The sequence below is a fragment of the Alligator sinensis genome, unplaced genomic scaffold (genome assembly GCF_000455745.1).
Source record: "Alligator sinensis unplaced genomic scaffold, ASM45574v1 scaffold659_1, whole genome shotgun sequence".
Classification (NCBI taxonomy): domain Eukaryota; kingdom Metazoa; phylum Chordata; order Crocodylia; family Alligatoridae; genus Alligator; species Alligator sinensis.
The window spans coordinates 1,377,626-1,383,579 of NW_005842265.1; the positions used below are offsets into that span (position 1 = coordinate 1,377,626).

At 38.5% G+C, this 5,954-nt stretch overlaps 1 protein-coding gene across 1 annotated transcript in view; it reads right to left on the minus strand.

The window, feature by feature from the left end:
• Positions 1-5,954, minus strand: part of DENND5B (DENN domain containing 5B) — a 150,126-nt gene that overhangs the window by 126,053 nt on the left and 18,119 nt on the right. The window contains exon 2 of the mRNA XM_025209042.1: positions 1,167-1,232. The gene's annotated coding sequence lies outside the window, so the exon portion shown is untranslated. The remainder of the gene's footprint in view (positions 1-1,166; positions 1,233-5,954) is intronic.

Here is a 5,954-nt window from a genome sequence, read left to right on the forward strand (position 1 = left end):
TATCACCAACTGAGCTGTGGCAATGGCTCCTCCCCAGAGCTGGTCCAGCCCAGCTGCAGCCCCACACCCCACTGTGGGCACAGAAATCTCAGGGTCATGTATCCCCATCTACCTTGTTACTTGTGTGCCCTCCTGCCCCTGCATGCATTGCCTGTGCCCACACTCCCCCTTCCTTATGCTCCCCGTTTCCCACACACTCACTCCCTTCCTCATACACTGTGGGGTGGGGGCAGCAGGTCAGGAGTGAGAGGCTCCAGCAGGGCTTGGGGGACTGTGCTTTGGGAGTGAGGGGCAATGGCATGGGCAGAGAACCAGTATATTAGGGCTCCTCAACGCCACAAAGCTGTGGAGGGCAGGGGAGGAGAGGGGGAAAGGACAGCCACAGCTGAGTGAAGGCAGGGGGAGCTCTGATTTTCTATGATAAAAATCAAAGTCAAACATCAAAATATATATAAGTATTTAGAATTTATTTTGTTATAACAATTCAAGTATTGGTAAGTTTCCAAATTGCTTTAAAATTGTAAATATAGCAATAAAAACATTGTGTTCATTGCATGTGTATATACACACACATACACACACACACACACACACACACATATACTAGTGACGTTTCATTTTAATTGTGGAAAAACACTGATGGGGGGTTTAATCAGAGAATTTGGAGATTTTTTTTTTTTAAATCAGAGAATTTGCAGGGTTTAAAACAGACAACCAGGATCCCTGCTAATGAGGCAAATTTTAGTTTAAATTTTAAAAAAATCTATTAGTCTCTGTAGCTAGGAATTGGCGGGGTCACAGAGGACAATGGGAGCAAGGCTTTGTATGTGCTTATTGCGCACAGTTAGAATTTTTGATGAATTCCAACTTCATGTAAAAGATGTGTTCAGCCTGTTACTAAGCAGATACAAAATATATCCAATATATATACATCAAAGGACTTTACACCAGTAGACTTCAGAAAAAATAAGTTTCTTCTGAGAGAAGCATATCTGCCAAGAGAGCTTTAGGGAAATACAATTTGATAGATATTGATTCAAATCAAGTTATAGCCTAAAGGTGCAATACTTGATTCTGACCCTTAATTTGATTCAAGGGAAACTAGAAGATGGATGTAAAAAAAGGAGAGGGGACCTGTAGATCTGATTTTTAAACTCCCATTTTACCTGAGGTTTTGTCTGTAGTGCCTGAGCTCTTGCCATGGAGATCTGCTTCTAGCCATTGGTATAAGACTACATAACATAACAGAAACAAAAACAAAAAGCATGTATGAACAAACAAAAGAATAAACAAAACTCATGAAAAAAGTGAAACAAAAGAAAACATACTCCTTCCCAACCCTTTTTCCCCACCACTGCCAAAAGGCAAACCCATAGGTTAACAAACTGTCAATTTTTCTTAATTTGTGTTAATGTTCAATAGCTATACATTAAGAGATGCTAGAGGGGAAACTTGGTCAAAATTAGTGACAGAAAAGCTAATATGTTGAGAAATTTAGATACTCTATTATTATCTCATTTCCTGAGGCATAATGACATGGCTGGGGTCTGGGGCAGCTGCCACACAGAGGCATCAGCAATTTCTGGTTGCCACCATGCCACTGGTGCAATTGTGCAGTTGTGGAGGCAGTTGTTTCTTTATCCCCTTTGCCCCTAGTCAGCATCCAGGATGGCTTCCCCAGTCTCCCCATCCTAGTTTCACCACTGCTCATTTCTTTATTACAAAGGCAATTTGGTTCAAGTATTAATATTTTCCAAAGCTTCCAACAGATGTGTAGAAAAAGTAATCATAGTATAATAGGTGTTAGTACATAGTATGAGTGTGTTAGTACACTAACACTTAAACATATTATGTAGCAATGTTGCTAGAGCCCCAATCGTGTGCATTTGCATCCATCAGCAAGAATATGCAAAACAGAGATTAGCTGCTTTGCATTTGTGATCTCAATTTTGTATGAGAGCTGTTTTTTAGAAGAACCTTTAATTGGGAAGTACAGATCTGTGGCTCAATTTGCAAGTGTGCTTTTGAACCTGGATCAAAAAGTTTGACATGAATATGCCATCTTTACCTTCTTCAATCTCAGGTACCCCAACAGCTGCTGGCAATGCCGAACTAAAGGTCACAGAACTTGTTTAACTGATGCCTTAGCTGTTCTGCTACCCTTCCATAACAAGATTTAAAACTGTAAAAAAGGTACAATAGTGTGCCCTTATTAAAAAAGATGCATAATCTACTGGAAGTCAGATCTATTCAACTCAAGTAGCCATTTATGTTACCACTGAATTACTAGTTAAATCTACAGGGCTCTAACAGCCAAATTCAATCAGATTTCCTCAAATGCCCTCCGAGTAGCTCAACTACTTTCTGATTATTTGACTTGGGACTGTGGTTTTCAACCACAGTCCCATGGCAGCCTAAGGTGCCTTGAGAATCTTTGAGGGTGCTACAGTGAGCAATTCAATATTAGCAGATAGGTGTGCAAACACCTATATAATTCACAAGACAATCCAAAAGATTTCAAATAGGAATCTATATTGTCAAAAACATTCTGCTATTTTCTGGTCTGAGTTCCTTGCAACAGAATTACTCTGTTACTTCTCTGTAATCAAGGAAAGAGCTAAGAGCTCGGGACTGTTGGTTGTAGCCATGCTGGTCTAAGGCCCAACATTTATGTGCCCAAGGGGACATTTGAATTTAAAAGAAAAAAGCAGCGGGTGCCAATATGAATATTAAAGTTTAGAATTTAGATCAATCTGATCATCTCATCCATTACTTAAAATTGCATTAGATCCGCAACTTCAAAATGCAGCTTCCCTTTACTTTATGTTCTTTTGAAGATATCAATGGCACCTGCGGGCACCATGTTGGGAACCACCGGTTTAAGAAGATAAGCAGACAAGGTTTTTTGGGTATTTTTTAAGATGGCTTTTATTAGACCAACAAAATAGTTGGAAAAATTGTTCTTTGCAAGCTTTTGGGTACAAACTCCTTTCTTCAGGCAGAGGGAAAGTCTACAGTTGTCGTGTGCTCTCCTAGATAGAATAGAAGCCAGTAACAGTATTATATCCAGGGCAGCACAAAACAACTATAGATGCTCCCTCTGCCTGGAGAAGAAGGTTTGTACCCAAAAGCTTGCAAAGCTAAGACCTGGCATTTTCCAAGTGGGGCCTTCAGTTTAACAAGGTTTAGAACCATTCACTTAGAAGGTGCATCCAATTAGCAAATCGCATCAATTTTTTAAAACCGCTTTTTTCAATTCTCTATGAAGAGTTCTAGAATGGAATTTGGGCTTTTGAGAAGGAAGCATTTTGTTACTTGGGCTGGTAGGGCTACTGGGAACCACTACAGTCCATGGTTCCCAACTTGTTAATTACTCTTTCAACCTGCGCAGCAGTTATATTCTACTCCAGAAACCTTAAGAGTATTTAATTTCCATTTCTTGCAGGGGGACAAGAGGGAGGCTTGATTCTAAACATTAATTAGGGAAATTAAGAAATAATTTATTCCCTGTACATTTCTTATTGTCAGGCTGCGGGATCCACCATCTAGGAAAGATGCATGGTTCCTCAATCCATTAGCGAAGGCAGATTCCATTTGGAAATTATTTTGCCACATGTAAATTAAGTAATCTCTCTGAAAAGGAATGGTCTCAGCCAGGAAAAGCTCAAGAAGGGTGTCTTATTAGACATATAACTACACTCACTTTGCAAGTTTTGCTATTCCTAATGCTCCAAGCACTATCAAGTAAAAGAGATTAGCCAAGATTTTTTAATCCTCATATGTTGGTAAATAACAACACTTACTATATAAATCTGTATTTAGATTGCTGCCACTGTCGAAACTCCCCTTTTTTGGGGGAAGAAAAGTCTTATCCAAGAGGTATAAGGGAGTTATTTACTCAATGCTCAAATACCTGGCTAAATTTTAGAAGCAGCAAATATTGAGAGAATGGAGTTGCACAGGAGAAAAGAGAGGAATGGTCATAAATTGGACTTCAGTAGCACTGTGGACATACCCATTTAAACACAGGATGTGTAGCCAGAATTAAAAGTTATGGCATACAATCACTTTGTTAAACAGCTATTCAAATTCTTGTACTAATGTGGCAAAGGGATGTTAACAGTGGAGAAATAAACATACAGATACAAATCAAATTATTGCAGTTATGGTACAGTGTAATTCTCTACATTAAAATGTATGGAAATGCCACAGAATAGGTAAACTATTGAAAAAAAATTAATCTCTTAAAAAGTATAGATTATTGTACAGTTCTTAGAGTAAACGATGGCTAAAAATCTGACCCTAGCAATTCAGTTCACCCATCATTCATTCCCTCCTACTGACCTCGTCTAAAATATCTCCACTATCTGTCTGCATAGTAACATTATACAGTACCGACTGTCAGTTTCTTAATATAACTATACTCCCAGATACCAACAGATCAACAAAGACCTCTTACTACACCAGAAAACAAGTATGTGAAGTAGATGGTCTGTTTTATTTAGAACTAAACATACTCAGATGACTATGCAAATGAAGCCTCAAATACTTTGGTTCAGGTAATAAATATTAGTAATGATGGTTCAAGTTACTCATAATATTTTCAGTCTATTAAAGCACCTCTGCTTTATGTACAGTGGTTGTATGAAAGTCACTATTATATTTAAATGGCTATCTGCAAAAGTTATTACAGTTTAAAATATTTCCCTTTGTTCATCTTCATCAGTGAAGACAGCAATTTTGTTAAATGAGCAGATCTCTGGAGAAATTATCCCAAAAGTTTGGATTAGTTACTAGGAAGTAACATAACAGGTGTATTACTGGACTTTCCAAAGTTCTAAATATGGAAAAGAAAGTCATCTCAGGGTAAGGCCTCACTTTCTCTGTAACAAACATGCATGGAATTTTGAGTAGTTTCTTTTTGCTGCCAAACTGCATTCTGATCTTCAGCTTTTATTACTGGGAGTATATAGACACCAATAGTCAGTCTCCCCATTTATTTAAAAACAAAACAAAACTACTACTCATTTATTCGATACATTTATTCTTCTCTACTTAAGTTCATGAGCTTTTTGAATGCCTAAAATGCATGAAATATCTCTAGTAGCTGGAAAAAGAGATTAAAAAACAAATTCTGCTGATCTCTTCCAATACCATTTTATTTAAAGTATTTATGTGTTGTGCTAAAAGCAGTGAGACTTGCATTCTTTACATCTGTCATCAAATCCACAAATCAGACGTCAACTGCTGCAGTAGGCCCTGATCCAGTAAAGCACTCAAGCACCTGATTAAGTCTTGGTGACACTGCCAACAGCACTTAAGCTTGCCTTTTAACCGTTGCCTCCATCTACATTCATCTTTGGTCTGTATTTAGCCAAACCTCTAAAACAGTGGTTCTCAACCTTTTTAGTTTCAAGCCACCCCTCCAAAACTTTTGTGAGTTGAGCAGCACCCCATTTCAAAAATTAATTTATTACAGGCTTACCTCCTTGCAGAGGGGCTGGGCGGAGGGGATAGGTAACAGCCAGAAAGAAATGACACTGAGCCTACATTTATCTCTTCACCTGCTTATCTTATACCTTGTGGCAGCTTTCAAAAGATCTCACAGCATAGCAGGGAGCCCTGGCAAGCTGGTTGAGAATCACTGCTATAGAAATTTTTGTTTACATCTCACCAACTTAAATATGAAAATGTACATGACTGGTTTCTTGACACTGAATGGTATTTCACACAAGAAAGAGGGCCATTAGACTTTAAGTAAACAAATATTAATCAGCAGGGACAAAAAGGTATCAAAATCCAGCTACTAGTTATTATATTTGCTGTACAATGGAAGGGTGGAGAGAAGACTTTTTTCTAAACTGTCTGGAATGGTGAATTCATAGATGTTAGGGTCGGAAGGGACCTCAATAGATCATCGAGTCCGACCCCCTGCATAGGCAGGGAAGAAGGGG